Genomic DNA, 16,148 nt, shown 5'->3' with positions numbered 1-16,148 from the left:
ACAAACACGTTCATCAGTAATAAGGTCCTCAATCATCTTTCTGAATCGCCCCATATGCACCAGAACATCACATTTAAGAACATTTTGCAGATTGTTCCACAAATAAGATGCAAGAAAACTAAACGCTGATTTCCGTAATTCAGTACAGACCAAAAGAGTTTCCAGAGTTAACTATACCTGAGACCGGGTTTGGTAACTCGTATGTCTAAAGTTTAATAATGATGTTATGTACAGTGAGACTAATGGTAAAATGGCTTTCTAAATTAAAACATAGCAAAGTATCAATCTATGTGACATCAAAGAGGGCCAACCAACTTTCTGGTAGAGAATGCAGTGATGCGCTATGCGCTACGCTATGCGCTATGATAAACTGCATCTAATGGCTTTAATGAAGTGGCAGCTGTGTTCATACGCATGACGTCTCCATAGTCTAGGACCAATAGGAACGTCAACTGAATAATCTGCTTTCTACTATTGAATGAGAGACAGCACCTATTTCTATAAAAGAAGCCCATTGTTATTCTCAGCTTCTTCACTAACTCATCAATATGCTTTTTAAAAGACAGCTTTTCATCTATCCAGATGCCCAGAGATGTGTAAGCACGGACACAATCAATATGGACACCATCCAAAGTGCATATGCTTAAATCATCAGACTTATTTTTATGCACTCTAGAGAACATATACTTAGTTTTACCTGCATTCAGTATTAATTTAAAGTCAACAAAGTGTTTTTGTAAAACAATGAAGGCAGACTCTAGTTCAGATAGAGCCTGGTCAACTGTGGGGGCAATAACATACACAACAGTATCATTGGCATACAAGTGCAGGTTACAATTTTTTACAGACAAGTCAATATTGTTAATATAAACAGTAGAAACTCTGAACTGGTCTGGTCAGATTTGACAGCTCTGCTAAGGTATTTGTTATTGTAGAATACTGTTATAAAGCTTGGAGTTTGAATGGGTCTGATGGGTGATCTGAGTCTGATGTATGAAATGCTGTCTGTCATTGAGCTGTGTTCTGTAATATGTCATGTTTCGAGTTTTGTGTAAACCCCAGGAACAGTAGCTGATGTTTTCGCAACATCTAATGGGGATCCTAATAAAACACCAAATACCAATGATGGCTACTCAAAAGCCATGGTAATCTAACAGCTCTATTGTGGCCGGCTGCCTCTACTACTAGGATAATCCACACTTCAGAACCAAGTACCCACTGCTATGTGGTTACAGACACAAGAGCTCATAGCAATTTATAAGATACTGAACTTTAGAGGCCTGTTGTCTGCACGGACACACACACATGCCACAAAAGAGAATAATCCATTGCATCTATGAGCTTGATCTCTGATGACATGAATGGTGGGATTCAAGCCAAACATAACTGAGAGCAGGCTTAAAACACACAATGATGACATATGTAAGTGTGCCATATTTATGATAAACAGCCCATGATAATTGACTCATAGTTATACACTGGCACCAAGTAGTTCCAATTGATTTAAATGCAGTAAGTACAAAACCTTTTATAGTACCAACAAGGTACTATACTTTGTTTACGTCAACAAAGCCCTGCAGTTTGTTCCATACATTAAAATACCTACCCAATTTGGTAGCCTGGATTCCATCCAGATTGAGCCCCTCCCCTGTCTGGCTCAACCAATCTAGATGGCAATAGACATTTGCCAGTCAGGATGGCACCCTTGCATCATAATGGTTGGTCAGACATTAAGCCCAGGAATTTCTGCCGTGACCTTTTGAATTGTTCTAGTAGCTTCACATGGGCTAACACTGGAGGAGAGAACAGCAATGGGGGGAGAGACGCCACTGACTCTGGCAGCTAAAGCCGATCTGGTGGAGAATGTGGAGACTGCTGGAGCGTGGGAGCTTCTCCACACAACACCAACAGCAGAAATGACTACCCACTATTGCTGGGTAAAATTAGTGTACTGCAATCTGAGGAAAATGACACACTTAAACTGTAAGCAATTGTGTTGTTTAATCACATTGATCATGACACTGTTACCAAATCACTCTTAAAACAAATAGGTGTAGACCTGCATTTCATTTGGTCAAGTAATAACAGACAAATATTCAGTTAGAGATAAATGTCTTCACAATGATTTGTGATGAATCCAGAAGTTCATAGAAACACAATCTTTGAGTTGTATTCACCATTGTTGTGTTTTAAGGAGTTTTTAAAACCTCGGAGCTGCATAGCTTCATTCTCCTTGCTGAAACTGTTAGGGCCGGTTCATATGAAATTGCCTATTTTTTGATTGCTAGTGGGTGGAGCGGATCTGTCAGAAGAAGTGGACCTTAATGCAGGAAGCAGCCAAGGTGGGCTGCTCTGAGGTCACGATGGTGTTGCTAAGGCACGGAGGTCGGGTTAACTAGAAAGATCAAGATCGGAATGTTAACGTATCCATCTAGTCATAGGTTCTGTGAATTTACAGAGGTCTTGCTTGTAAACTTGACTCATGTATTCTCTCAGCTGGTGTGACTTTGTTTTTACATGTCATATAAGGAAACGGAGTCAATTCCCAGGCTTTAAATGGGAAGAGTGTTCTGACGGACAAGTACATGGACATGAGAAGAAGCACATTATACTTTGCTGTCTCTAGGGACATCCCATGCTTCGAAATGCTGCTGAACGCAGGAGCCAAACCTGAACTGGACCCTCTATGCTGCCTCCTGGTGGCGGTGAGAGCTGGGAGGTATGAGATTGTGAAGCTGCTTCTGGCCAGACAGGCAGACGTCAATTGTTACTTCACAGTGGTCATTAACACAGTGCTTCCCCCGGCTCTGCATTACTGCCTGCGGGACGAGATGATGTGTCTTCTGCTCAACAATGGCTATGACATTGAAAGGTGCTTCACTTGTAACCATGACAACAGCTTGAGTATGAAATGTGTAGAAGAAGAAGGAATTCCAGTGAGTTGTCAACCTTTTTTTTCATTATTTCCATTGTGGGATGTTTATTAAGCTTCTCTCGACTGAGTGACAAACAAAATATTTTCCAATCTTGTCTATCCTTTATGCAGTTTTGTGAATTCATGAGTCTCTCATACCTCATGCACCAGTCTGGGTGTGTGGTGCACATTCTTCTGCACTATGGTAGTCATGTGCATATCTTTTCACAATTCAAACTCACCCTGGAGAAGCAGAAAGAATGGCCTGACATATGTGACGTTCTGGGTAAGGTTATATACTGGCAAGACTATATGTTCAAATACAATGCTTTTACTATTCCAAACGCACCATTTACATGGAGTATATCACATTCAAAATGTTTACTTTTCTGTTTATTCCCTTTCGCCTAGGGAAACCCGATCACTCAAGCACCCGTGCTGACTGGAGATCAGGAAGCAGCTGACCTTGAAAAGACTGAATGACCCCATGATCAGGGTCGGATTAACGCAGGGGCTTACTGGGGCTGAAGCCCCTGAGCGGCCTAAGGTATAAAAAAATAAGGAAATATATACAGTATATATTATATATGTAGTATGTTTTTACTGCACCAGCCAACCACAGGACGATTCAGTAGCCTGCTTTCAATGAGTGGAGACAGGAGGTCAGAGACCTGGCCGTGCCGTGCCAGGATAACAACCTCTCCCTCAACGTGAGCAAGACAAAGGAGATGATTGTTGACTACAGGAAAAGGAGGACCGAGCATGCCCCCATTCTCATCGACAGGGCTGTAGTGGAGCAGGTTGAGAGCTTCAAGTTCCTTGGTGTCCACATCACCAACAAACTATCATGGTCCAAACACACCAAGACAGTCAGGAAGAGGGCACGACAAAGCCTATTTTCCCTCAGGAGACTGAAAACATTTGGCATTCTACAGCTGTACCATCGAGAGCAACCTCTGACTGGTTGCGTCACTGTCTGGTATGGTAACTGCTCGGCCTCCGACCTCAAGGCACTACAGAGGGTAGTGCGTACGGCCCAGTACATCACTGGGGCCAAGCTTCCTGTCATCCAGGACCTCTACACCAGGCAGTGTCAGAGAAAGGCCCTAAAAATTGTCCAAGACTCCAGCCACCCTAGCCAGAGACTGTTCTGTCTGCTACCGCACGGCAAGCGGTACCGGAGCAGCAAGTCTAGGTCCAAAAGGCTTCTTAACAGCTTCTACCTCCAAGCCATACAACTCCTGAACAGTTGTCATCAAGGCAAAGGGTGGCTACTTTGAAGAATCTCAAATATAAAATAGATTTTGATTTGTTTAACACTTTTTGGGGGGTACTACATGATTCCATATGTGTTATTTCATAGTTTTGATGTCTTCATTATTATTCTACAATGTTGAAAATAGTAAAAATAAAGAAAAACCCTGGAATGAGAAGGTGTGTCCAAACTTTTGACTGGTATTGTATATACATGTATATCCTCCTAATATTGTACAATATGTGTGTCGCTTCATTGGCCTGGGCTGTTGTTTGCTTGAATTCAAGACCAAAGCCCGTGGCCTATGATTTCTTAATCCGGCCCTGCCCATGTTCATGAGCTGTGACCTTTTCCCTCCCAGACTGAAGAGCTACTTGATGAATGATCTGAATGGCCAAAGTGTTTGCCATGTAGGGAGAAGAGACGACTGTGAACTACCAACCATGCAACCTTATTGACTATGCAGCTTGTATACCTTATGTTTGAATTGTTGAGCATATTATTACATTTCTGTTTCACACATTTTTACACTTTGTAAAGTATTTTTTGATTTTTTTTTGGATTGGATAATGTCTTCCCCTGTCTCTTTTTGAGCAACATATTAGTCAAAAAAGCAATAAGTAAAGCATGGATGTTTGATAAAGCCTTTGAAAGGGAATTGATGCTGGAGCTCTAGCAGTTCTGATGCAGCTTCTGAGAGATCCTATTCAGTTTCAGCACAATAGTCTTGAATCATCTTTGCGTCTCGGAAAATCAACAACACTGGATGTCTTTCTACATTTTAATCACATGTTAATACTACCCAGCAGGGAGTTCTTCAAGCCCCTTTGATAGTCTGCCAGAGAAAATGGATCTTCCCTGAACAATTCTCTTCTGACAAGGCTAATATTTGCCATCTGTTATTTTAACATTGCTGTCTCTTTCTGCACTAGTCGTATAAATATCTCTGTAATTATTACAGTTGACACTATGGAAAATGAGTGAACATAAGACACAACATTTGGATGTTGTGGTATGGCCTGCATGCTAAATGACTTCAACGGAAGCAGATGACACCTAAAAATAGCATTAGGAGTGTGTGGATGAACATGCGGATGAACCCCCAGTGCAGGGACTACTTTGCCCTGCTCTACAGTGCCCTGGAGAGTAAGCAGTGTGTGTGTGTGTGTGTGTGTGTGTGTTTGGTAGAGAGGCGATTCAGTTCAGGCATGGCACAAATTACACTACAATCCCTCTGTCTGGACCGGGTGGGACCCGTGATTTCAACAGAACTAGATTTCACAGGTGAGAACTGAAATCTGCCTGACTGATGAAAAGTACAATATATCTAATAAAACAGAACATTGTGTTTAGATGTTTCTGGAGTCAATTACCTTTGCACACCTAAAGGTCGGGAGCACGGTGATAGTAGGCCACATGGTAACATCGCTATTTCCTCTGAAGCTATGGATCCTGACGACCTGGACGAAGATCGACTGCTTGATTACGACATTCAGATGAGCATTCAGGAGTCGTGCCACAAATATCATTATCATCTTTAGAGAGGTAATGCATGATACGAATACACTTCTGAAAATACTCCATGTCCTAGGCTACTTTTTCATTTTGCTATATGCTGTCATTTTTTAGATCAAAATGACATGAACAATTATTCATATTATGCTTACTTCAATTATTTTGGAACACTGTCTAAACATGATCTCCTCTGTTTCAATATTCTCAGTGATGAACATCTGAAGATCCTAAAGGCTATTGATCGAGGTAAATGCATTGTGACTCTGTCTGATTACTGAGATTGTCATTTTCACATGCAGGGTTTTATGGGTAACACTTTACTTGACACCCAGCATCATAACACATTATGGTCATAACCATGTCATAATATGTTATAACATCTGACATAAATTGTTATAAACTGTCATAGTATGGTTATAACACTGTCATGACCAATATGTTTACACCTGTTGTGAGATATATTGCGTTCTTTTATGGCTGATTATGACACCTACTTAAGATTGTCAAAACCCACATTTATTCAATGACACAGTCAAAAAGTATTATTACCATCAAAATCATATATGCCTATCACCTACATGCCCTTGGTCTAAGGCACTGCATCTCAGTGGCAGAGGTGTCACAACAGACCCTGGTTCGATTCCAGGCTGTATCATAACCGGCTGTGATTCGGGAGTCCCAAAGGGCAGCGCACAATTGGCCCAGCATCGTCCGGGTTAAGGTTTGGACAGGGCAGGTCGTCATTGTAAATAAGAATTTGTTCTTAACTGACTTGCCTAGTTAAATAAAGGTTAAATAAATAAAAACATTTTTTTTTAAATGTCAGTTAAAAAGAGTGTGTCTTGTCCTGCTCCTGCATTCATCCCAGTCATCAGAAACCGAGCTTTGGGGTAGGCGCATGTCTGACATCAATGTGTGCACAATTACAATGATAATTTAATATGGTACATTTCAGAAAATGTTATATAACAAAAACATACTGTTCACAAGTAGGCTATGGTGTCATGGAATGTTTTGCCTTGTTTGGTAGGCTTTGTGGGTTTTGACACTCTAATGTAGGGTGTCACAACCAGACATAAAATAACGCAATATATGTCACAACAGGTCTAAATATATGTGTTATGACAGTGCTATGACCATATTATGTCAGCTATTATGACATATGACACGGTTATGACTGTTATGACGCTGGGTGTCATGTAAAGTCGTACTGTTTTATTTCAATTATGAACCAGGTTGGGTAGGCATTTTTTGCAAAATTATATTACGTTGGCCCACTAAATGAATGCACAGCTCACACAAAGCAAACCATGGCTGCAGATGAGCTGTATGCAAAAAAATGAATTTGCAATGAAAATGCATCAAGCCCACTTGTCCCATTGTAGTAAAGTGATATTTATCAATAACTTAGCAAGAAAAGAAACTTTCTCAGGACGGTGTCTTTCAAAGATAATTCATAAAAAAACAAATAACTTCACAGATCTTCATTGTAAAGGGTTTAAACACTATTTCCCATGCTTGTACAATGAACCATGAACAAATAATTAACATGCACCTGTGGAACAGTCGTTAAGTCACTAACAGCTTACAGATGGTAGGCAATTAAGGTCACATTTATGAAAACTTAGGACACTAAAGAGGCATTTTTACTGACTCTGAAAAACAGCAAAAGAAAGATGCCCAGGGTCACGTGCCTTAGGCATGCTGCAAGGAGGCATGAGGACTGCAGATGTGGCCAGGGCAATAAATTGCAATGTCTGTACTGTGAGACGCCTAAGACAGCACTACAGAGAGACAGGATGGACAGCTGATCGTCCTTGCAGTGGCAGACCACGTGTAACAACACCTGCACAGGATCGGTACATCCGAACATCACACCTGCGGGACAGGTACAGGATGGCAACAACAACTGGCCGAGTTACACCAGGAACGCACAATCCCTCCATCAGTGCTCAGCCTGTCCGCAATAGGCTGAGGTAGACCTGTTGTAAGGCAGGTCCTCACCAGACATCACCGGCAACAACATCACCTATGGGCACAAACCCACCGTCGCTGGGCCAGACAGGACTGGCAAAAAGTGCTCTCTACTGACGAGTCGCGATTTTGTCTCACCAGGGGTGATGGTCGGTTTATCGTCAAAGGAATGAGTGTTACACCGAGGTCTGTACTCTGGAGCGGGATTGATTTGGAGGCGGAGGGTCCGTCAAGGTCTGGGGCGGTGTGTCACAGCATCATTGGACTGAGCGTGTTGTCATTGCAGGCAATCTCAACGCTGTGCATTACAGGGAAAACATCCTCCTCCCTCATGTGGTACCCTTCCTGCAGGCTCATCCTGACATGACCCTCCAGCATGACGATGCCACCAGCCATACTGCTCGTTCTGTGCTTGATTTCCTGCAAGACAGGAATGTCAGTGTTCTGCCATGGCCAGCGAAGAGCCCGGATCTCAATTCCATTGAGCACATCTTGGACCTGTTGGATCGGAAGGTGAGGGCTAGGGCCATTCACACCAGAAATGTCTGAAAACTTGCAGGTGGAAGAGTGGGGTAACATCTCACAGCAAGAACTGGCAAATGCTAGAGTTAGCAGTGTTTATCCCTCCATTGTCTTCTCCTCCAGGGACAACCTAAAATACGCTGTTGGACACAACCCAAGAGATCAGGAACCAGTTCTAGCACGTCCAACAAAACAAAACAAGTCATGTCGCACATAAATCAGTAAATATCCACATTCATGCCAGTAGATTTATAGGATATGCAGTACGTTTCCAGAAATGCAGCCCATGATGTAATTGCTCTGTAATAGCCTACCACACAACACTATCTACCCACTGGCTCCATATCATCTACAAGACCCTGCTAGGTAAAGCCCCGCCTTATCTCAGCTCACTGGTCACCATAGCAGCATCCACCCATAGAACGCGCTCCAGCAGGTATATTTCACTGGTTATCCCCAAAGCCAACTCCTCATTTGGCTGCCTTTCCTTCCAGTTCTCTGCTGCCTGCCAATGACTGGAACGAATTGCAAAAATCACTGAAGCTGGAGTCTTATATCTCCCTCACTAACTTTAAGCATCAGCTTACTGATCAGAGCAGCTTACTGATCATTGCACCTGTTCATAGCCCATCTGTAAATAGCACACCCAACTACCTCATTCCCATATGGTTATTTATTGTTTATTATTTATTCCATTCCAGCCATAAAAATAAGCCTTTCCTCCTATAGCTCCCCCTACCAGCCTCCTCTGCTGGAGTCCATTATTTATCTTTAAAATAAAGAAGAACCGAATGTAGTTCGAAGGAAAACTACTTCACTGATCAGAGTTAACTTTTCTCTTTCAGGTCACTGAGAATTTTTATTCTGATAACCACTAGAAGGGCAATCAGACTTTCAGGCAAGAGTCCCGTTCACTCTGCAGCCGACAGAGTCCATGTACAATGCCTGGAGCTACTCGTGGAAAAGGGCTTTGATGTCAACGCTCTCCTAGACCTTCACATCTCTGAAGACTACAGAGACATGAGAAAAAGTGCATTGTACTTTACTGTCTCTAATGGAGACGTGACCTGCACTGAAATGCTGCTGAACACAGGAGACAAACCTGACCTGGCCGCTCTATTCTGCCTCGTGGTGGCGGTGAGAGATGGGCAGTACGAGATTGCAAAGCTGCTTTTGGCCAGACATGAAGACATCAATTGTTACTTTTCCGTGGTGAGTGAGTGTTTCCCACAGGCTCTGCAGTACTGCCTGGGATGATGATGCGTCAACTGCTGAACAACGGCTATGACACAGATTAAAGTTTCTGCTGTACCCATGACAGCACCTGGGATGACTTGAGTGACCAGACTGATTCCAATTATCAAGAAAAAGTTTGAGTTATCATTTTAAATCCATAAACTCTCATAAAATCCACATATTAACGATTGTAATAAATGCCTTAACAAATCTTTTTTGTCATCCCTGTCACCCAGTTCTGTAATTTCATCAGAGTTTCTTGGCTGTTGCACTTGGCTGGGAGAGCAGTGTGGATCTGTAACGGAATTCCTCTTCTTCAGAGGAGGAGTAGCAAGGATCAGACCAATGTGCAGCGTGGTGAGTGTCCATAATGATATATTTAATAAATCAACAGAACATTGAACAAAATAAAAAAAAAAGTACAAACAAACAACCGAAACAGTCCTGTATGGTGAAAACACTAACACAGGATACAACCACCCACAAAACACAATAGAAAACAGGCTACCTAAATATGGCTCCCAATCAGAGACAACGACTGACACCTGCCTCTGATTGAGCACCATACTAGGCCAAACACATAGAAATATAACAACAGAAGAAAACATAGAAAAACAACATAGAATGCCTCCCCCCAACTCACGCTCTGACCAACTAAAATAAAGACATAAAAAAGGAACTAAGGTCAGAACTTGACATGATCCTTCTGGACTACGTCAGTCACGTGCCTCTCTGTCCAAAGCTGAGACAGATCCTGGATAAGCGCAAAGCGTGGCTTAAAACAGCTGCATATTAGGTGAGTAGTTTAATAAAATTCAAAGGAAATAGCAAGAAAAATGTGTAGGCAATGCAATGACCATGAGTAGGGGACATGGCCCACAAAAAACCCAAACTACCTTTGCTCCTGAACCTGAAACCTCTCTTCTGTCTTTCTTATCTGACCAAGCAAAACCCCGTTCACTGACACATCTGTGCAGACTGGTGATCAGGAAACAGATGACTCCAAAGAGACTGGAGGATCCAAACATCAGGGACTCCGCCCCATTCCCACCCAGACTTTTTTTTTTTAATTACATTTTTTAATTTCACCTTTATTTAACCAGGTAGGCCAGTTGACAACAAGTTCTCATTTACAACTGCGACCTGGCCAAGATAAAGCAAAGCAGTGCGACACAAACAACACAGAGTTACACATGGGATAAACAAACGTAGGGTCAATAACACGATGGAAAAGTCTACATACATTGTGTGCAAATGTAGTAAGATTAAGGAGGTTAGATAGGCCATAGTGGCAAAATAATTACAATTTACCAATTAACACTGGAGTGATAGATGTGCAGAAGATGAATGTGCAAGTAGAGATTCTGGGATGAAAAATAGCAAAATAAATTAATAACAACATGGGGGTGAGGTAGTTGGGTGGGCTATGTACAGATGGGCTATGTACAGGTGCAATGATCGGTAAGCTGCTCTGACAGCTGATGCTTAAAGTTAATGAGGGAGATATAATTCTCCAGCCATTGGCAGCAGAGAACTGGAAGGAAATGTGGCCAAAGGAGGAGTTGGCTTTGGGGGTGACCAGTGAAATATACCTGCTAGAGCGCGTGCTATGGGTGGGTGCTGCTATTGTGACCAGTGAGCTGAGATAAGGTGGGGCTTTACCTAGCAAAGACTTAGAGATGACCTGGAGCCAGTGGTTTTGGCAATGAATGTGAAGCGAGGGCCAGCCAACGAGAGCATACAGGTCACAGTGGTGGGTAGTATATGGGGCTTTGGTGACAAAACGAATGGCACTGTGATAGACTAAATCCAATTTGCTGAGTAGAGTGTTGAGGCTATTTTGTAAATTACATTGCCGAAGTCAAGGATCGGTAGGATAGTCAGTTTTACGAGGGTATGTTTGGCAGCATGAAGGATGCTTTGTTGCTTTGTTGCAAAATAGGATTCTTTGTTGCGAAATAGGAAGCCGATTCTAGATTTAATTTTGGATTGGAGATGCTTAATGTCAGTCTGGAATGAGAGTTTACAGTCTAACCAGACACCTCGGTATTTGCAGTTGTCCACATATTCTAAGTCAGAACAGTCAACAGGCCCTCTGATTTGACACGCTGAACTCTAACTGAGAAGTAGTTGGTGAACCAGGCAAGGCAGTCATTTGACTCAAAAGGGCTGTTGAGTCTGCCGATAAGAATGCGATGATTGACAGAGACGAAAATCTTGGCCAGGTCGATGAATACGGCTGCACAGTATTGTCTTTTATAGATGGCGGTTATGATATCGTTTAGGACCTTGAGCGTGGCTGAGTTGCACCCATGACCAGCTCGGAAAACAGATTGCATAGCGGAGAAGGTACAGTGGGATTTGAAATAATCGGTGATCTGTTTGTTAACTTTGCTTCCAGAGACTTTAGAAAGGCAGAGTAGGATAGATATAGGTCTGTAACAGTTTGGGTCTAGAGTGTCACCCACTTTGAAGAGGGGGATGACCGCGGCAGTTTTCCAAACTTTAGGGATCTCAGATGATACGAAAGAGAGGTTGAACAGGTTAGTAATAATGGTTGCAGCAATTGCAGCAGATCATTTTAGAATGAGAGGGTCCAGATTGTCTAGCCCGGGCTGATTTGTAGGGTCCAGATTTTGTAGCTCTTTCAGAACATCAGCTATCTGGATTTGGGAGAAGGAGAAATGGGGAGGCTTGGGCGAGTTGCTGTGGGGGGTGCAGGGAAGTTGACCGGGGTAGGGGTAGCCAGGTGGAAAGCATGGCCAGCCGTAGAAAATGCTTATTGAAATGTTTGATTATCGTAGATTTATCGGTGGTGACAGTGTTTTCTAGCCGCCGTGCAGTGGGCAGCTGGGAGGAGGTGCTCTTATTCTCTATGGACTTTACAGTGTCCCAGAACTTTTTGGAGTTTGTGCTACAGGATGCACATTTTTGTTTGAAAAAGCTAGCCTTTGCTTTCTTAATTAACTGCCTGTGTATATTGGTTCCTAACTTTCCTGAAAAGTTGCATATCATGGGGGCTATTTGATGCTAATGCAGTCCGCCACAGGATTTTTTTTTGTGCTGGTCAAGGGCAGTCAGGTCTGGAGTGAACCAAAGGCTATATTTGTTCTTAGTTCATTTTTTTTTTGAATGGGGCATGCTTATTTAAGATGGTGAGGAAAGCATTTTTAAAGAATAACCAGGCATCCTCTACTGACGGAATGAGGTCAATATCCTTCCAGGATACCCGGGCCAGGTCGATTTGAAAGGCCTGCTCGCTGAAGTGTTTAAGGGTGCGTTTGACAGTGATGAGGGGTGGTTTGACTGTGGACACCTTACGGATGCAGGCAATGAGGCAGTGATCACTGAGGTCCTGGTTGAAGACAGCAGAGGTGTATTTAGAAGGCAGGTTGGTCAGGATGATATCTGAGGGTGCCCGTGTTTATAGATTTAAGGTTGTACCTGGTGGGTTCCATGATCATTTGTGTGAGATTGAGGGCATCTATCTTAGATTATAGGACGGCCGGGGTGTTAAGCATATCTCAGTTTAGGTCACCTAACAGTACAAACTCCGAAGATAAACGAGAGGCATTTAATTCACGTATGGTGTCCAGGGCACAGCTGGGGGCTGAGGTTGGTCTATAACAAGCAGCAACAGTGAGAGACTTATTTCTGGAGAGGTGGATTTTTAAAAGTAGAAGCTCGAACTGTTTGGGTACATACCTGGATAGCATGACATAACTCTGTAGTAGATTGCAACTCCACCCCCTTTGACAGTTCTATCTTGCCAGAAAATATTGCAGTTGGGGATGGACATTTCTGCATTTTTGGTGGCCTTCCTAAGCCAGGATTCAGACACAACTAGGACATCAGGCTTGGCAGAGTGTGCTAAAGCAGTGAATAAAACAAATTTAGGGCGGAGACATCCGAAGTTAACATGCATGAAACCAAGGCTTTTGCGGTTACAGAAGTCAACAAATGATAGCGCCTGGGGAATAGGAGTGGAACTAAGGGATACAGGGCCAGGGTTAACTTCTACATCACCAGAGGAACAGAGGATGAGTGGTTGTCTAGTGCATTGGAGACAGAGAATAAAAGGAGCAGATTTCTGGGCATGGTATAATAGATTCAAGGCATAATGTACAGACAAGGATATGGTAGGATGTGAGTAGAGCGGAGGTAAACCTAGGCATTGAGTGACGATGAGAGAGGTTTCGTCTCTGAAGGGACAAGTTAAGCCAGGTGAGGTCTCCGCATGTGTGTGGGGTGGGACGAAAGAGCTATCTAAGGCATTTTGAGCGGGACTGAAGGCTCTACTGTGAAATAAAACAGTAAAAACTAGCCAAGACAGCAGTAGACAAGGCATATTGACATTAGAGAGAGGCATAAAGCAATCACAGATGTTGAGGAGGAGGAGGAGAGCTAAGTCAGCAACGGGTAAATGGCGATGAATGGGCAGAGTGGGCAGAGCGGGTCTGTTAGGTACATACAGGAGTTCGAGGCTTGTGCCGACAGGTTAACAAAATGAGGTACCGTGTTATTGAAACAGTCCAGGGGGCATCAGCTGTGTAGCCGAGTGATCATGGGGTCAAAAAAACAGCAGTAGGTGAGTCAGGGTGCTGTTTTCTAGTCACTACTACATTAGGCGAGCAGGGGACACAGCGTTCTGAAAAGCTAAAGGGTCGAGGCTAGTAGCTGGTTCTTCGCCGACATCGTAACAAAATAGCCTGTTGAGACCACATCGGGCGATCATGTCGGCAGTCCAGTCGTGATGGATCGACGGGGCTCTGTGTCGACAATAAAGGATCCAGGCCAATTGGCCAAGGAGGTATTGTAGCCCTAGAATTAGCTGGTATATGGGCCTAGCTCGATGCTAGCTGGTGCTTGCTTCGGGACAGAGGCATTAGCTAACAGTAGCCACTCGTTTGCAGATAGCTAGCTGCGATGATCTGGAGTAATGATCCGGTGTAGTGATCCAGAATGGCAGGAATCCGGTGATATGGTAGAGAGAAGCAGTACAATATGCTCTGAGTTGATATCGCGCTGTGCAGACTAGCAGGTGATTGTCCGAGCTAAGGCTGGCTAATGACGGGGGAAAAAAGCGAGGACCACTAGCCGTGGCTAACAAAGACTAGTAGCTAGTTATCTGGCTAGCTCCTGATGGAAGTTCCAGTTATAAGGAATAAAAATAGCAGATCCGTACCACATTGGGTGAGACGGGTTGCAGGAAAGTATATTTAGTTCGTAGATAGAAAGTGAGATTAAGATATATCCGAAAAAGACTGGCTATTTACACGGGATAAGACAAAGACAGAAACACATCCAACTGCAGTGCCATCTTGGAAACTCTAGGAACTGAAGGAATAGACTGAAGGAATAGCTATTCTACAAAGAACATGATTTGCATGGCAAAATGATATGTATGGACAAGTGAATGTCTGTTGTGTTTCATGGTCAGGGTGATATGAAATGAAATAGTTCACATAAGGAAGGATGGATGATGGTTCTTATAGTAAATGATGGCATTTAATTGGATCCAGAATAAGAATATGTATGTTTATTTTATTTAGAAAGAGACTAGACCACTTAACTATGAAAACAATCATCTGTATTCATAAACTCGTCTTAAAAGTATACATTCATTTTGCAAAGTCGTTTTTCAATCATTTATTTATTTTCATTTACTGTTCATCTTTGCTTTTACAGTGAATTCAATGCATGGCAAGAAGGCTCATCCCATGTTGCTGTTGTTTTTAAAACAACTTATATTATATTGTTAGAACTGAAACTAACACCTGTCTAGATGTTGGCTATCTAATTAAATATTTTGATTATCAAAACATTGAGGTTAATGCTGATTGCTGAGTGAAGTGGAATGACCTGCATTCCTTAAGTGACAGATGACCTGCATTCCTTAAGTGACAGATAGTGAAAGCGGGTCAACTCTAATTATAACCATATATTGCCTGGAGTGCAAACAACAAACATGCACTCTAACCTGACCGGCAGACCTCTGACTTCCATGTGAAAGAATTATACCATGTTAACACCAGAAATGATTTTATATGGATTGAAAATACAAAATACATAACAGGAGCCAGAGGAGGTAGCATACTTCAGTCAATTGCAGTTTCGTCACACAACACAATGCCACAGATGTCTCAAGTTTGAGGGAGAATGTAATTGGCATGCTGACTGTAGGAATGCTCACCAGAATCGTTGCCAGAGAATTTAATGTTAATTTCTCTAGGTCATTTTAGAGAATTTGGCAGTATGTCCAACCAGCCTCACAACCGCAGATCACGTGCAACCAGCCAGCCCGGGACCTCCACATCCGAGTTCTTCACCTGAGGGATTGTCTGAGACCAGCCACCTGGACAGCTGATGAAATTGAGGAGTATTTCTGTCTGTAATAAATCCCATTTGTGTGAAAAAACAAATTCAGATTGGCTGGGGCTGACTCCCCCACTGCCCAGTCATGTGAAATCCGTAGATTAGCGCCTAATGAATTTATTTCAGTCGCCGGATTTTCTTATATGAACTGTATCCCCCCCCCCCCCCCCCCCACCCCCCACCCCCCCAATCGGAGTAAACTAATTGACAACAAGACTTCTATTTCCAGCTTATACATACTATATACATTTTACGGACATGGTACATTGTACGTTAGTTAAAGTATATTTTTTAATACCACCATTCAGCTAATATTATATTATCGATCAATTGACTATGGCTTTTGAAGTCACTGTC

At 42.8% G+C, this 16,148-nt stretch overlaps 2 pseudogenes; both read left to right on the top strand.

The window, feature by feature from the left end:
* The first annotated feature begins 1,336 nt into the window (after positions 1–1,336).
* Positions 1,337–4,627, top strand: LOC149985167 (ankyrin repeat and SOCS box protein 15-like; annotated as a pseudogene).
* A 630-nt stretch (positions 4,628–5,257) lies between these two features.
* On the top strand, positions 5,258–15,238 carry LOC110492814 (ankyrin repeat and SOCS box protein 15-like; annotated as a pseudogene).
* Positions 15,239–16,148: the final 910 nt, after the last annotated feature.

Source organism: Oncorhynchus mykiss, chromosome 2 (genome assembly GCF_057628025.1).
Source record: "Oncorhynchus mykiss isolate SJ-2025 chromosome 2, ASM5762802v1, whole genome shotgun sequence".
Taxonomy (NCBI): Eukaryota; Metazoa; Chordata; class Actinopteri; order Salmoniformes; family Salmonidae; genus Oncorhynchus; species Oncorhynchus mykiss.
Note: the sequence above shows the minus strand (reverse complement) of the source record. Positions and strands in the feature narration are given on the sequence as shown.